At 42.5% G+C, this 18,058-nt stretch overlaps 1 long non-coding RNA gene across 1 annotated transcript; it reads right to left on the reverse strand.

The window, feature by feature from the left end:
- Nucleotides 1-9,150: 9,150 nt before the first annotated feature.
- Nucleotides 9,151-12,982, reverse strand: LOC114560918 (uncharacterized). Its single transcript, XR_003693278.1, has 3 exons — nucleotides 12,607-12,982; nucleotides 10,948-11,080; nucleotides 9,151-9,593 (listed from the first exon to the last, which is right to left on the reverse strand). It is a non-coding gene; the product is annotated as an uncharacterized LOC114560918 (long non-coding RNA).
- Nucleotides 12,983-18,058: the final 5,076 nt, after the last annotated feature.

Raw genomic sequence — 18,058 nt, forward strand, 5'->3', positions numbered from 1 at the left:
AGCGCCGGCACAGACTGCCTACTGCAATGCTAGCTCGGAGATAATGAGCTTGCTGTAGCTTAGTTTAGCTGCACTGGGCTTGTGAAAAGCATGAATAGTGCATATCTGCAACATTCTTAAAGGTGCTGTTTTGCCTTAGGGTGCTACAGTAATCCCATGTCCAAGCAGGATGAAGACTAATGTGGTTAGAACACATCATCCCAGTAAAATCTGCTGCGCGGCTCTGGACCCCCTAATCTGGTGCCGTTGTGCTCCTTCACCCTCAGCCAGGCCATACTGTAATAATAACAAACCTTACCACTATATAAACTACCACTGCAACACAATAAATCATTATTGCAACCATAACTACTACATTACGTTGTGATAATGCAACACGGATAATACCAACATAGCTGCTTTTATATCGACTATAACCGTCAGTGTAACACATCATCACTGTGATAACCACAACAATAATAACTATACCACCTCTAACCACTGCAGTAGGCTGCAGAAATTTTTTTATGAGAAATGATGCATTATCAGAATATTATCTCCTAGGATGCAGTGTTACTTGTGGTTCCCATAGTCTCTAAAAGTAGAATGGGAGCCAGAGCCTTCAGCTACCAGGCTCCTCTCCTATTGAACCAGCTCCCAGTCTGGGTTCGGGAGGCAGACACCGTCCCCACAGTTAAGAGTAGGCTTAAAGGACAAATCCAGCACAAAATGAACCTAGGGGTTAATAACACACATGTACCGAGTTCGACGGCTCTCTGAGATTTGTTTTCATGCTAATCGAATGTGACCAGTTTTATCGCAAACCGCTAATTACCTTATAACGCTCGTTGCGGGGCATGGGTAATATAAAAAGAAATCGCTATTTCTATACCACTAACAAGGCTCAAAATAGCACCACACTTCCACATAGCATAATGTGGGTCCCTACATGTAAACCGAAGCATTGAGAACTTTGTAATTGTTCTTTGACAGTTTATTAAAAAGATAGTTTAGAAAGACATTACCGAGCGGCATCTTGGGAAAACAGTCACAACCAGTCGAACAATGAATGGCGTTCAACAGGAGCTGAACTGTCACTTGAAATCTCCCATGGTCCGTGGTTCGTCGGTTGACTGGTCGTGACTGTTTTCCCACTGTTATAAGGTAATTAGCGGTTTGCAATAAAACTGGTCACATTCGATTAGCATGAAAACAAATCCCAGAAAACGGTTGAACTCGGTACACGTGTTATTAACCCCTAGGTTCATTTTGCGCCGGATTTGTCCTTTAACACGCTCCTCTTTGATAAAGCTTATACTGTAGTTAGGTCTGGCTCAGGTTTGTAGTCAGGGCAGGCTCAGGTTTGCCTTCGACCAGCTCTTAGTTATGCTGTTTTGACACACTGAGCTCCTCTTTCATTCAATATGTATGCAACCATGTCCCACTAATGCTTAAATGCACTTAGCTTCTTCCAAGGAGTCCGTGTGCTTTCATGCTTTACAGATTTCCTTGGATTGTGGTGGCACCTGGATTGTGTTTGCAGGTGCTGCGGTGGTCCTGCTCAACTCCCTGTAATGTCCTACTACGCAATGCACTGCTACTACTATTATTACTAGTCATAGTTCTATTATCTTTATTGTTACTATAATTGCCACTGTTCATCATGTCATTCATTTATACCCACTGCTATAATTATAATGAGTCATATTTCTGTATTTCTCTGGCTCTCTCCCCCAACCATCAGAAGGCCGCCCCCCAAGAGTCAGGTTCTGTCCAAGGTTTTTGACTGTTAAAAGGAAGTTTTTACTCTCCAAATGCTTGCTCTTGGGGGGAGTTGTTGGGTCTTTGTAAATTATAGAGTGTGGTCTAGACCTACTTCTTGAATTTAATTATTTTTTATGATACATTTTTTATTTATTTTATATTTTTTGAACACAACATATAGAACAAGCAAATACAATCGAACAGGAACCAAAACCCTCACCCACCCCCCACCCTCTGCGGTCTCGAGGAAAACAAAACAAACCAAAATACAAGAAAACAAAAATCACACCTTGCCTAGTCGCTCTATTCTATTTCTTGTGATGTTGAGGTCACCAGGACCGATACCTGTGCTGCTGCGTTACTCCATAGGTCTATAGTCGTTGACTTGGCTTTGGTAATGCTTGCTGTAGAGAGCTCAAGCATAACTATGTCCAGAAAATACGCCAACCACTGTTTTATACAAAGTGAGTTGGGGGGGGGGAGCCAGTGCTGAGCTATCATGTTTTTGGTTGCGGTTCAGCCGGCTAGCCAAATCTTTCCCTGTCTCCCAAGCAGGTGTAATTTAGAGTCGTCATTAAGTAACAAAACAATCAGGTCAGTAAGGATTCAACATCCTATCACATCAGATATTATTGATGTTGTTTTATTCCAAAACTCATGCAAGTTCCAGTTTGTTCAGGTTGACAGAACGTGCAATAAGGAGTCGGAATGACTTAAAGGTCCCTTGGTGTGAAAATGTCACTTTAGGAGGTTTTAAACATTAATATGCATTCCCCCAGCCTGCCTATGGTCCCCCAGTGGCTAGAAATGGCGATAGGTGTAAACCGAGCCCTGGGTATCCTGCTCTGCCTTTGAAAAAATGAAAGCCCAGATGGGCCAATCTGGAATCTTGCTCCTTATGAGGTCATAAGGAGCAAGGTTACCTCCCCTTTCTCTGCTTTGCCCACCCAGAGAATTTGACCAACCCATGAGAGAGAGGCATCATCACTTTCAAATGAGCAAAGTGGCAGTTGGTCAAGGCCACACCCCACTCTCCACCTTGCCCCCCCCCTCTCCTCCTCAATAGCTACAGACACAGAAATGGCATATCCTAAGGAAAGCTCATTGTGGGACTGGCTCTAGTGGCTGTAATTTTGCACCAAGGCTGAATTTCGGGAAAGAGACTTCAGATACAGTATTTGGGGACCACTAAGGTCTATATAAAAGCATCCACAGAGCACCATGTCATGGGACCTTTAAGAGACGTATCTCTTCTGAGGCGTCCAATATGTTCTATGGCTCACTCTCAACCTCTGTTTTTCCATTCTTCACAGTAGACAAAAACGAAACCATGGATTTCTGGTATAAAAATGTATTTAACAAACTAACAGTACAAACAACACTCCCATAAAATGTGATATGTGAACTAAATATGCTAATTAGTTAAATATATTTCTTACACTGTGTTAAAAGTAAAACTTATCTGCTTTTTAGTTCGCTGTCTTGCTTTTTTGGAGCCAGAAGTGACCATATACAGTATAATATAATTACCAGCTAGTTAATTAGCAAGGTGCCTCCATAATTTACTTTACCATATTAATTGGGATGCTAATTTTGACTCACAAAAAACAGGCAAAAAACAAAATGTACCTACCGGAAAAAATGAACAGCCAACTCCTTAGTGTCTTTTAGAAGAACCAAATGCTGAACAAGAAATTTTTTTGTTAAGATTATTTTTGGGCTTTTCAGCCTTTAATTGATATGACAGCTAGGTGAGAAAGGGGGGAGGACATGCAGGAAATCATCACAGGTCGGATTCAAGCCCTGGACCTCTGCGTAAAGGCATAAACCTCTCAGTATATGTGCGCCTGCCCTACCCACTGAGCCAACCCGTCCACTGAACAAGACATTTTAAGGCAACCAAAATGTTCCAATGAACTTTGCTGAAGTGAAAACACACAGTGAGAGGGTCAAAGTTTAAGAAGAAAACATGAACAACAGACAAAAACAAGTTGAGGTCTATTTTAATGCCCAATGTGTTAGCATGGTAAGCACTGCTAAGCCTATGTCTTGATTGACAGGTCCTAAAGCATTCTCTGCTTTATTGTCTATTTTAAAATAAACGGGACCATCATTTACTAAATGAACATAAACTCATTATGAAAGTGTTTACTGAGGTAATAAATCAAGTGAGAAGTGGGCTTATTTTCTCATAGACTTCAATAGAAACAGACTTCTTTTTGGAGCCAGTGATTCGCCCCCTGCAGGAAATTAGATAGAATGCAGCTTTAAGGAGTTTCGGCTTCACTTTTTGAAGATTGCCGTTTGGTTTTATATTGATGCAGCTAGTTTGAGTTCCTGCACAATTCCTCTTTCTGTGTCCATGGTGGCTAACACCAGGAGAACAATCTAGAAATGTCAAACCCAAACATTTCCTGTTTGTTTTTTTTCTGATAGAGGTGAAGGAGTGGTGGAATCCCTGTGTCTTACATTGGTGACTGACAATAGCTATACCCATATTTATTTATATGAAAGTCTCCAAGGGGATGAAAAAATGAATTAATGTTTACTCACTTTAACAGAGAAAGAGAGAAAGATGTGAGGCAAATAAAGTAATGAAAAAAGGAAGGATTGTGGAGGAGGGATGCATGGATGGTGGCTGGTAGCTTTAGCAGCATTCCAGCAGGCAAGACTGGCCTCATTGTCCTGTGTGTGTGGGAACCTCGGAACACTTCCTTTAAGAGCGATTAACAGGAAACCTGAAACGCTGGATTACTGACCCTTCTCATGTTCACCTCAACCTGCTGTAGATCAAGTCATTCAACCCCCTTACTCATCCCATCTCTCTCTCTCTCTCTCTCTCTCTCTCTCTCTCACACACACACACACACACACAAACACACACGCCTGTAGGTTATTAACCTGTCATGCAGTGTAAGCTGATGACCAGTGATCATTAGGGTGCTCAGTGATCATTAGGGTGCATCAAAATGAACTAGTCAGTTATGCATTTCATACCGCTCATTGCAAGGATGGAAATGGTTGGTAGGCATGTCCATCTGTCTTCCATTATTGCCGTACAACACTGGTCCAAATCAACATGTCCCAACAGCAAGTGACAACACTGCCATGACGTCTGCTATGATATTCACAATCCAGTGCATGATTGGGTAAGATTTTTGTAATCCTTACAAAACTCAACCATCAGCTAAAATGTAAAAATCCCCTCTAGACATTTTTTTATGACATATAAAATATATAAATACTAATAATAATTTGTGTGTAGTATGGTTTCCACATCACTAAGTTTCATACTGGACCCTGATTGGCTGCAAACTAGTTGTAATGTCAAAACCGCTGCTGGTTTTTATTCTAAAATGTTAAACTGAGATTTAAGTTGAGCTCAAAGAAGCTTTGTAGATGAATGTGGAAACAAACTGCACTGGCATATTTTAGCACAATGACGCTCAAACATCACAGTGAAGTATCATTAAGAATAAAGCATTTTGGACTGGAGGGGGAACTAAAACATTCTAGTCTATTGTAGTATTTTCATGAAATTTGCTTTGTACATATATCCTTTCCAGAAGATGCCTCCTGATTATTTTTGGTAACCCCCTGATCTCTTCTCTGTCACTACGAACAGAGCACAAATTTGCAGTTGTACAAAACAAGCCTAATGTCCAGAGTGTGTTAAGCTAAACTTAGCATGTTGTGGGGATCAACCCTTTCTATTGTGTACAATCCATGAGCTTTCCTCCAGTGCCACCTTTAGGGCAAAACTTTGTAGCCCTTCAGCGGGTAGAGCTCTATGAATAGTAAATTCATCAGTACACTTTTGTAAGGTTCAATGAACACTGCAGGCTGTAGGGGGTACAGTATTAGCAGTATATTCCTGTCCTTATTCTGTAGCTGATGCTACAATAACACATTGACATCACTTGATGAAGATTTCTGTCTGTTTCCAAAGGTGGATTCATTCACAGGGCAGTGAGATGACATGACTGTGTAAGTGGAGTAACACAAAGATCAGATGTCATCATGTGGTTCTCTGATATCATAACTTCAGCAGCAATAGCATGCATTTATTGCTTTGTGTGTGTTGGTTACTATTAGCTGGGAGCTAATGTAAGCAATGGGCAGCTGGTAGCAGAAAAGCAAAGCAAGACCAGCTACTGTGAGTCTATTAGCTTCTAGTTGGTTCATTTATAGTGAGGGTGTGTTGGTGTGACAGCCTGTGCTGCCATCTAGTGGTGAAAATGTCTCTACATAGTTTGGTGAAGTGAAGATGCACCATAATACAACTTAAAATATTACAAGCCTTTAAAAGGCATAACTCATAATCCAGATGTAGACAAAAGGACCACCATCCTTTTCATTGTTTTTAACTGCTATTATGTTTTATGTAAAGCATTTTAAATTGCCTTGCTGCTGAAATGTACCGTAGAAATAACGCTGCCTTGCCTTGCCATATTACCAACATTTTTAAACCCAGGACTGGAATCTACCATCACTCCCACAATGATTGATGGGTATGTTGATACACAGACTAAGACAAAATCACATCAAAGTAATGTTTTTTAGTGTTAACCATTGGTTCAGATTAGTTATTTTTACAATCACAAGATAACAACACCTATGTTTCTGATTATGGTCAATTCAGAAACAATTATTTAAATCTTTAAGGCAAACATTGTCAAATCATGGCTGCCTAGGTGCACCTATCCCACAAGGTGCTGGAGGATTTCTCATGCCAGATGATATCATTAGCCCACAGAGCTCGGGTTTTGGAACCAATGAATAAGACAGCATTGTGCAGTCCCTCCAGGATTTCGCGATGTTGACCAATCACCGCAACTTTACCGCAAATTTGACCAATAACCGGAGTTTCTTCAACCAATCACAGCAGTCCCACGTGCCAGACTGTGCGCCAGTATGTGACTCTGAGAGCCACTGACCAAGCAGGAGTGAGAACAGGTTGACGTAACACACGTATGTTGCAAAATTAATTTCCTTGTTTCTGCTATGAAAATGAGACCTGTGTGACTCAAATATCTCACATTTACCAACAAAACGTACAGCGAAAGACCGTGCAAAACATGTCAGACCAACCTGTATACATTTTAACATCAATGTACGCTGTAACGTTTTTTCATTCTAAAGAATTGCTGTTTCCTGTCAGCTATCTGCAGTGGGTGGGGCTGCTGCTCGGTTCCCCCCACGACTGACGCGCGCACACACACACACAAACACACAAACACAAACACAAACACACAACACACACGGTGGATACAGGAAAAACCGAAGATGAGACGCACACAATGACTTAAACAGAGGACAGCTACGCTTGTTATTGTAAGTGCAATGATAAGCTTAAGTCCAATAAGTACTTTATCAAACTGTATGAATGTGTGTCCCAGGCCAGGATAGGAAATTTACTAACAATGTAAAGATCAACAAGCCACTATCAGATATGTTCAAATTTGATTCATTCAATGAATTTGAATTTTTTGTCTTAAATCCACCAGCCATTTTCATAATATACCAACAATTACAGCATCCTTTTTGGTAAGGTTACTAGGAAAACTCAGCCCAGAGTAGTTCATTCCCCCTGAAGTATACCAAAAAGAAAAATTGCAACTTTTTTTTTAATTTTCACTGTCTCTCGCAACTTCATTGCAACAAAAATACAAAAGACATTACAACTTTTATCGCAATTTTTTACAAAAGCTCCTGGAAAATCAGGCGTTTTGGGCCGCAACAATTTCAAAAAAGGCTGCAAAATCCTGGAGGGACTGATTGTGGAAGTCATAGTTAAAACAGGCCTATGATCACTGCTAAAGGTTGTTGATTATGAAAATGCTAGTTAGTTTAAAGACAGTAATATGTGGAGCGCTGGTGGCAAAAATGTGACAACATTCAAAGTCAAAAGGTCAAAGTAATAACGACCAATTTGACACAATGTTCTAACATTCAGCAATTTTAGTTGCTTAAATTTCAATTTGAGTTGTAATCTGTGCCATGAAATTACCAACTTCTTCTCTGGGGACTACCAACGTTAAACTTCACAACCGCAGTCCTGCTCTAACCTCTAACTTTCCTAAACCCAACCGTTTATTGTTTTCCTAAACCCAACCATCCCGTTCTTCTTTTCCTAAACCCAACCGTCCCATTGTTGTCCCATGTGTCATGGAAACGTAAGCCCACCCACGACCTTTTCCTTAACTTAAGGAAGGAAAAAAACATTTTGCACATTTTTTTGCAATTCCATGAAACTGCCACAGACTTCGCCAGTGAACTCAAATCGCTGGCAGAATGTCTAGCAGAAAAAGTAAGGAGAAAGGTGGATAGGAAAAAGTAAAAGAAAAAGAGGGCCAAGTCTCTCGAGACTGATGCAGAAAAATGCAAAAAGCTCACAGAGCTTTTTGGTTGCAGTGCAACTGCCAGCAGCAGAAGCACTGCATTGCTTAGCCAGAGTGTAGAGGACCAAGTGGAAGCTGAGCTGAGCATGAGCATCCACAGCCTGGTCGTGATGAGGGACCCACATGTAATTTTTGGAAGTCCAATTTCGGTCCACTGAAGGGGTTGTTTTGTAACCCCAGGCGACGTCTTTTTTCGACTTCTAATGCACGTCTAATGTTGACGTCTGTGGGACCTCTGTGTAAGGGCTATTTATAGTCCAAATGTGGTCGTTTGTGGACGTCTTTTCAACGTCAAATTTAGATTAATTTTAGACATTGTTTTTATACTACTTTTATAACTGTAGTCCCATGTTTCAAGAGGGTGGAGGACATGTTTTCTGTACCATGTGATAATTTTCCTGTGTAGCTTTGTTTGGCTCAGCAGCTAGTTTCAACAGGAAATGCATTACAACTTTGTATGCATCTCCAGTTATCTGCTGAGCCAATCAAATGGAGTTTTTGGGAAATGATCTGGAACAGTTAGTATGCCACCTTCTGAAATGGGACTAGATCATTTTCCAAAAACCCCATTTGATTGTCTCAGCAGCAGATAACTGGAGACACATACAAAGGTGTAATGCATTTCCAGTTCAAACTAGCTGCTGAGCCAAACAAAGCTACAGGGAAATTAACTGGCACAGAACACATGTCCTCCACTCTCTGGAAACATGGGACTACAATTATACACATACAAATAAATCACAATTCATTATTGCCATTTCCATCTTTATTCAAAAATAAATTGCCCTAAATGGCATCAGAAGGGCACCAGACATATCAAGCACAATGTACAATTTATAAAGCGCTTTTCAGGGTACTCAAAGACAATTTACACAAGTTCAAATTATTATAGAAAATTATAACATTATAACACATTAAAAGCTATTCTGAAAATAAAAAAAACATTTGATCATGTAGCTAGATTTTGAGATAATTAGCCTACTGTGGTGTATACTAAGGGCTAATGTACAAAAATACTATTGAAAGCTTAAACCAGTGTTTTTTAAAGTCTGAGACTGTGGGCCTTCCCTCAATCAAAGAGCTGGGGCATGTTCAATCTCAAAACAGCACGTTTCCTGGGAACGGTGTGCAACAACTTGAGTTGTTTTCTCTCGTTTGGTGGGTGTGTCTCTCAATTATTAGCTTCTAGGTGATACGCAATCAGTAGAGATGTGTCTGTAAACCCGTAGTAATAAAAAGGTGCTTGCGCACACAACAGGATGTCCAACGGAATCTGTTTCAGTTAAAAAAAACTTGTCACTTGCTTAGCCTTTCTCAATTATTTCAGTAAAAAAAAAGGTCATCTCTGCTACAGCCTCTACTCCAGTCTGTTACCAGTCGGGGAAGTCCTTGATGGCCCTCTCGGTGTCGGACTCAGGAAAGTAGGATTCCTCGGTGCTGCTGCTACTGCTGCAAGAAAAAAAGATTTGGGTTATGTGCGTTATTTGAGTAAGTATCTTTTAATGCATGGAAGTTTTTTCTTTTTCTTTTTTGTTTCATCTCCCTTTGTTTTTAAGAAGTGGTTGAGTAATAATTGTAACGTACGTTTTTTTTTTTTTTTTTTTTTTTTTTTTTTGCAGATGTGAATAAAAGACCGGTTTCATTAAGAAGAATATGGCAAGCCTAATGTTGTTAACATGGATAAATTCTCTGCAAAATTTCCCTCAGAAGCCTTTTAATATAATTGAACAGTAAGGCCATTTGGCCAGTAGGGGAAGCTGCAGTCAGTGCAGTTTCATTTTGGATGAAGTCCCAAATCCACAACAGGTGGGCTGTTTACGGTAGAAGGGATACAGCTACGGCCAAAAGTTAGGCAAGAATCCCGCAAAATCTAGACTAAGATAATGATATATTTATTATCTTTCACCCAGGAAAACACGTATTTCGTTCCTCTAGAGTTTTAATTCAAACCATGATCTGTTTACTACACTTAACTAGTCGTTTTGGTGCCTAAACTGCACCAAATAGAACGTGCAATGACAAAAGCATCAGTAAAAATGCAAGCATAAAGCAGTTAAATAGTTAAAATGCTCATATTATGCTTTTTGGCTTTTTCTCTTTCCTTTATTGTGTTATATATCTTTGTTGTGCACGTTATAGGTTTACAAAGTGAAAAAGCCCAAAGTCCACTTAAGGGACTTACCATCTCCAACAGAAAACACTGTTCACAAACTGCTCCAAACAGCTCTATTGTAGTCCAGCCTTTACTTCTGAGACAAACATGCGTCACTTTGTAACACGTTATAATGCTCGCCTAGCTGCTAGTGTGGAACGCCCTCATACTCTGCTTCTGACTGGCTAGTAGTCCTTACCTAGCTACTGAGCATGTGCAACTCCCAACAAAGATGGAACAGAAGTGAGATGCCTCACTCTGTAGCTAAAACAGAGAGTTCAACACACAGGGTGAAAAGAGGAAAATTAAACCATGTAAACCTATTCTGGTACAACCTCTAAATACAATTATGAACCTGAAAATGAGCATAATATGAGCACTTTAAGTATACAGAGTATTGCACAGAGGAGTTATTGATATTGCATAATTGCACATGAGTAAATTGTCACATATGGTGCGTGTGGTCTACTTGGAGCAGTGTTGATTATAAAGTCTGACAGCAGCAGGAAGGATGTGTGGTATCTCTCCTTCACTGCACGTTAGGGTTACATTTTGAATACAGTATTTTATGCAAAATGTAACCTAAGTACTTCCAAAGGGTTAAAATATGTACTGTTGATATATGGATATGATTTAATAATAGTTTATTACCTACCCATTTCAAAGTCTGTGTAGGTCTTCTTCTTTGGCTTCCTGTTTTCTGGAATCATTAGTGCCTCTTCCTCTGAGCAGGCCAATTCAGCAGTGGTCATCAAATCATAGTTTTCAAACTCTTTCCTGTTATCTGAAAGAGATTAATACACAGAGGTAATTAATAATTAAAGTAAAATGTAGTAGACAGAGAAAGTCTAGGAACCCTTGAACACTCAGAGGGTTGAAAAATAGAGCAACAAATCATGAGTGGCACTACACCTGCCCCAAATACTAGATAGATTTTGATTACAGGTGTGTAATTTGCATCATGTAACAAACTAATATGGCAAGAACATATCTGACTCTTTTTACTTGTTGATCAGGCTTATACACACACACAACTATTATTGTGGTATGATGTCCTTCATCTCTGCATTGCCTTCTCTCACAACTCCTGGCCACGTATTGTGATCTTCCACTAGGCTATACATCATACCAACGTAAAAACAGATGCACTATGTGAAAGCTACTATCAAAAATTACTGCTCTTTTGTAAGGATGCGGTATTTTTAGTATTGCAAACTATTATTTTGCAATGAACACAGTGTATTCCTGACATTTAGTAGAAGATGATGATGATATTCTTAGCAAGAACCACCTTTTTAATGAGGAATAACTAGTGAAACAAACCCTTGCTATAAACATGAAACGGAAAAGTTAATTACTAATAAAATTAATTGTGATATTGATAATTGTATTGATCTTAATGTCAAATGTGATTAAATACGTCCATCGAACATGTTTAGTCCCTGTTAAAGCCGATTATAAACCGCTAATGTCAGTTTTATGTAACGGTAGCTAGCTAGGCTTATGGTCAATTTGACTGTCCTGACAGTAACTACATTATGCTAACGCTAGCTTGTCAGGAAAATTATTTTTATTGAAGTAATCAATGTTAGCGATATAGCTAGCAGTAACAAACTTGTGGTAACAGGTGGGTATGTTCATCGGGGTGTTTTGAAGGCTAACGTTAGCCAACGAAAACGGGAGCCATCTAATAACTGATGTTTTATGATTGTTGGCACTCCGAACCACGTTTTCAAAAACAATTGTTAACTAGATTTAATGCTGGGTGTACAGAAACGAACCACAGTCTTACTAAAATGTCCTAAAACTAATTTTACATTTTGGCAAAGCAGGGTAAAAATAAAACCTTATCACAATGGGAGTTAAAGTACGAACGTTAGCCTACCATTAGACGGCCCCTGAACCTCTTCAACTTTTTAAAATATGATTTAGCTAGCTAGCTAACGTTACTGGCCTGTGTAACATTAACGTTATGGTTAGCCAAATTACGTTAACATTAAATTATGGAACAACAGCCAGTAAATTAACTTACCTCAACAGACATAGCTAGCTAGCTAGCTAACATAAACTGTACAGTCAGGTTCAGTCAGATTAGTACATTTAGCTAGCTAGAGCACGGATATTTAAATTTTAAATGAATGTGAAAAGGACGGCTAGTGCGATATTAGCACGATCTTACGGCTCTAAAGTTACTTTAAACCATGACATGGTGTAACTTACTAACAAATCTTTTTATTTGTCAGATGAACACCAACTTCCACATGCGAAAACGTCAAAATATTTGTATTAACATTACGTGAAGATGCTTACCATGTGGTTTGACAGCAGCGACGAGCAGTCTCCATCCTAACCCTTCATAGACTGTGACAACTTTTTTTCCTTTCTTTATCGAATGCTATAAAATGACCAGCAATCAAGTGAGGAACTTGAATGAAATTGTACCGACATAGTTAATATGATGCTGCGATGTATAGGCCTAGATTTCCATCAAGACGCCCAGAGGCTCAATAAACGATGCTTCCAAATCACCCGCGAACAACTGAGGAACTTGTAATACATCTAACCGACTAGCTAGCTACGTAGCTGCGAGGTATTTCCAGACGATGCTTCAAAATGACTCGCGATCAATTGCAGATGAAGCATTCATTTGCATACGTCGCGGCAACGTAAATTTCCTGCACCTGTCATAGACGTCCAAATGACGTCCAAAAAATTACCCAGTTCAAAGATCAAATGTTGAACGTCAATATGACGTCCACGTTGGGTCATGGTTGGACGTCCGAATAGTGGACCTAGTTTGGATGTCGAATAGGTCCAGAATTGGTTATGGACCGACGGACCCATAGACATGATCTGCACGTCTATCCAATGTCCAATGTTTAGTGGGGATAGACAGAAGAGTTAACTTCACATCAACAAGAGGTACTGGTACACATTATAATAGGCTGCCTTTATCTCTATCTTAGCGAATTGCATAGTCAGCTAACATGGGTGTGCATGACGATTATGAAAATTATCACGCCATTTAGTGCTGTCAAACTTAACGTGTTTAATAATTCCTGTTAGGTTAATTTGAAACATAAAACGCGTTAGAAATTAATCGCGGGTTTGATTTCACTTCGTTGTATATGAGAGGTTGTAGTGAGCTCAGTTTTGCTGCTAGGATGAAGACTACGGTATTGAATTAAACGGGATAACATCAGGCATGCATTGGTGCCGTTCTAAACGTGCTAATAAACAGGGAAGGGGGCTAAATAATTCACCAAATTTAACCAAAAGTTTAACCAAAAAATCCTAGTGTAATGGGTGCGACGTCATGGCCCTGGTGAGGGCGGAGGTTATTTAGGGACACCGGTAATTTGCGCTCTCTCTCTCTTTTTGTCTCTATCGACCCGCAAAGTCAGGAAGTGCAACGGGGTGTACATGTGCGACGGCCAAACATTTTGCCTTGTGGTAGGTGCCTTTCATTTAAACCTCTACAGCATAAGAATTGTAAGAAAAGTTGTTTAATTAGGAAATGCATTTGTTTTCATAGAGTGCAGAAGACTGCAGTGACAGAATATAGGTTGCCGTAGGCTATAGGTGCACTGTAAAACAAATCCAGTCAGCTGTTCAGATGAGCTCAAACTTGGAGCGGAGATACTGATTGTAAGTTATGAACCGTGAAATCTATTAAATATAGTAGAATATAACTGAGATGTTCAGTGTGTTTTTGTTTTTCCTTTCTAGTACCGGTCATAACGACATTAAAACATACGGCTGGTCTGAATGAAACGTAAATGACTTAAAGGTACGGCAGACTGTCCGACGATTTTATGAATTATTTATTATTTATATTGTGCATTAAAATATGCTGAAAAATGGACTAATATTGTCTTGATTTGTTATAGGTCTGTTTTCAAATGCAATATTGTCTGTCATTGTTTTTTCCCCACCCTTATTTATAGTAAAGGGCATTTATTAGTACAATTGGTTTTCTTTCTTAGTTGGGTTTGTTTGTTTTATTTCATTTTTATTATTATTATTATTATTATTATTAAAGGGTAAAGTGCAATATCACTGACGGGCGCTGTGCAATTCTAAAGCTGGTTATAGGCTCAGATATAGCTTTGGAGGCCCATCCATCCATCCATCTTCGTCCGCTTATCCGGTGTCGGGTCGCGGGGGGAGCAGCTCCAGCAGGGGACCCCAAACTTCCCTTTCCCGAGCAACATTAACCAGCTCCGACTGGGGGATCCCGAGGCGTTCCCAGGCCAGGTTGGAGATATAATCCCTCCACCTAGTCCTGGGTCTTCCCCGAGGCCTCCTCCCAGCTGGACGTGCCTGGAACACCTCCTAGGGGGAGGCGCCCAGGGGCATCCTTACCAGATGCCCGAACCACCTCAACTGGCTCCTTTTCGACGCAGCGAGCAGCGGCTCTACTCTCAAGCTCCTCACGGATGACTGAGCTTCTCACCCTATCTCTAAGGGAGACGCCAGCCACCCTCCTGAGGAAACCCATTTCAGCCGCTTGTACCCTGGATCTCGTTCTTTCGGTCATGACCCAGCCTTCATGACCATAGGTGAGGGTAGGAACGAAAACTGACCGGTAGATCGAGAGCTTTGCCTTCTGGCTAAGCTCTCTTTTCGTCACAAAGGTGCGATAGATTGAATGCAATACCGCACCCGCTGCGCCGATTCTCCGACCAATCTCCTGCTCCATTGTCCCCTCACTCGCGAACAAAACCCCAAGGTACTTGAACTCCTTCACTTGGGGTAAGGACTCATTCCCTACCTGGAGAAGGCATTCCATCGGTTTCCTGCTGAGAACCATGGCCTCAGATTTGGAGTTGCTGATCCTCATCCCAACCGCTTCACACTCGGTTGCGAACCGATCCAGTGAGTGCTGAAGGTCGCAGGCCGATGATGCCATCAGAACCACATCATCTGCAAAGAGCAGCGATGAGATCCCCAGCCCACCAAACTGCAACCCCTCCCCACCCCGACTACGCCTAGATATCCTGTCCATAAATATTACAAACAGGATTGGTGACAAAGCGCAGCCCTGGCGGAGGCCAACCCTCACCTGAAACGAGTCCGACTTACTACCGAGAACCCAGACACAGCTCTCACTTTGGTCATACAGAGATTGGATGGCCCTGAGTAGAGACCCCCTCACCCCATACTCCCGCAGCACCTCCCACAGTATCTCCCGGGGACCCGGTCATACGCCTTCTCCAAATCCACAAAACACATGTAGACCGGTTGGGCATACTCCCAGGCTCCCTCCAGGATCCTTGAGAGTGAAGAGCTGGTCCGTTGTTCCACGACCAGGACGGAATCCGCATTGTTCCTCCTCAACCCAAGGTTCGACTATCGGCCGAACCCTCCTTTCCAGCACCTTGGAGTAGACTTTACCAGGGAGGCTGAGAAGTGTGATACCCCTATAATTGGCACACACCCTCTGGTCCCCCTTTTTAAAAAGGGGAACCACCACCCCAGTCTGCCACTCCTTTGGCACCGTCCCAGACTTCCACGCAATGTTGAAGAGGCGTGTCAACCAGGACAGCCCTTCCACACCCAGAGCCTTGAGCATTTCTGGACGGATCTCATCAATCCCCGGGGCTTTGCCACTGTGTAGTTGTTTGACTACATCAGTGACTTCCGCCTGGGAAATCGACGACAATCTCCCATTATCCTCCAGCTCTGCCTCTAACATAGAGGGCGTATTAGTCGGATTCAGGAGTTCCTCAAAGTGCTCCTTCCACCGCCCTATTACCTACTCAGTTGAGGTCAACAGTGTCCCATCCTTACTGTACACAGCTTGGATGGTTCCCCGCTTCCCCCTCCTGAGGTGGCGAACAGTTTTCCAGAAGCACTTTGGTGCCGACCGAAAGTCCTTCTCCATGTCTTCTCCAAACTTCTCCCACACCCGCTGCTTTGCCTCTTTCACGGCAGAGGCTGCAGCCCTTCGGCCCTTCGGTACCCTGCAACTGCCTCCGAGTCCTCCGGGATAACATATCCCGGAAAGACTCCTTCTTCAGTCGGACGGCTTCCCTGACCACCGGTGTCCACCACGGTGTTCGTGGGTTACCGCCCCTTGAGGCACCTAAGACCCTAAGACCACAGCTCCTCGCCGCAGCTTCAGCAATGGAAACTTTGAACATTGTCCACTCGGGTTCAATGCCCCCAGCCTCCACAGGGATGCACGAAAAGCTCCGCCCGGAGGTGTGAGTTGAAAGTCTGTTGGACAGGGGCCTCCTCCAGACGTTCCCAATTTACCCGCACTACACGCCTGGGCTTACCAGGTCTGTCCAGAGTCTTCCCCACCCCTGACCCAACTCACCACCAGATGGTGATCGGTTGACAGCTCTGCCCCTCTCTTCACCCGAGTGTCCAAAACATACGGCCTCAGATCAGATGACACGATTATGAAATCGATCATTGACCTTGGCCTAGGGTGCTCTGGTACCAGGTACACTTATGAGCATCCCTATGTTCGAACATGGTGTTTGTTATAGACAATCCATGACTACCACAGAAGTCCAACAACAAACAACCACTCTGGTTTAGATCAGGGAGGCCGTTCCTCCCAATCACGCCTCCAGGTGTCTCCATCATTGCCCACGTGTGCGTTGAAGTCCCCCAGCATAACAATGGAGTCCCCACTGGAGCCCCATGCAGGACTCCAGTCAAGGTCTCCAAGAAGGCCGAATACTCCGAACTCCTGTTTGGTGCATATGCACAAACAACAGTCAGAGTTTTCCCCCACAACCCGCAGGCGAGGGAGGCGACCCTCTCGTCCACCGGGTAAACTCCAACACAGCGGCGCTCAGCCGGGGCTTGTGAGTATCCCCACCCCCCCGGCGCCTCACACCCTGGGCAACTCCGGAGAAGAAAAGAGTCCAACCCCTATCCAGGAGTATGGTTCCAGAACCAAGACTGTGCGTGAGGTAAGCCCCACCAGATCTAACGGTAGCGCTCCACCTCCCGCACCAGTTCCGGCTCCTTCCCCCATAGAGAGGTGACGTTCCACGTCCCCAGAGCCAGCGTCTGCCGCCCTGGTCTGGTCCGTCGAGGCCCCTGACCTTCACTGCCACCCATGTGGCATCGCACCCGACCCCAACGGTTCCTCCCACAGGTGGTGGGCCCATGGGCTGGAGAGATGGGAGCCACGTAGCTTGTTCGGGCTGTGCCCGGCCGGGCTCCGTGGCAAACCCGGCCACCAGGCGCTCGCCGACGAGCCCGCCGTCTGGGCCTGGCTCCAGACGGGGGCCCCGGGCTTCCTCCGGGCAGGGTCACTCCATCTCTGCCTAGCTTTGGAGGCCCCTTATTGCCTATTAGTGTGGTTTGAGGTGTTGTTTTCTATTACTCTTTGCATGGAATTAATGTTTTAAAGTGTGTAGTGCTAATTTGTTCTTTTGCTCTTTTATTGTGTATATTGGGCCCTGAAGCATATCAATAGCCTCTATTATTCCTGTGCATTATTTGCTATATAAGTGATTGTGTCGATGCCATTGCACTTTCCCCGTTAAAGTTGTTACTGTGTAGTTTTATGCTGGCCTTTTTGGCCTTTTCCTATTAGTGTTTTTTATCTATGCCAACTTTGTGAATAAACTCAATTCATATTTTGTAATTGGCCTCTCGTCCTGGTTTGTTCTGGACACTTACCTGTTTCAATCACTACATAATTGGCGTTGTCGGCAGGATTGGAGGCTGATTTATTTTTTTTCTCTGTTTTGTTTTTTAGTATTTTTTTTGTGTTTAGTTTTTTTTGCCCTTG

This window comes from Perca flavescens, chromosome 1, assembly GCF_004354835.1.
Source record: "Perca flavescens isolate YP-PL-M2 chromosome 1, PFLA_1.0, whole genome shotgun sequence".
Classification (NCBI taxonomy): Eukaryota; Metazoa; Chordata; class Actinopteri; order Perciformes; family Percidae; genus Perca; species Perca flavescens.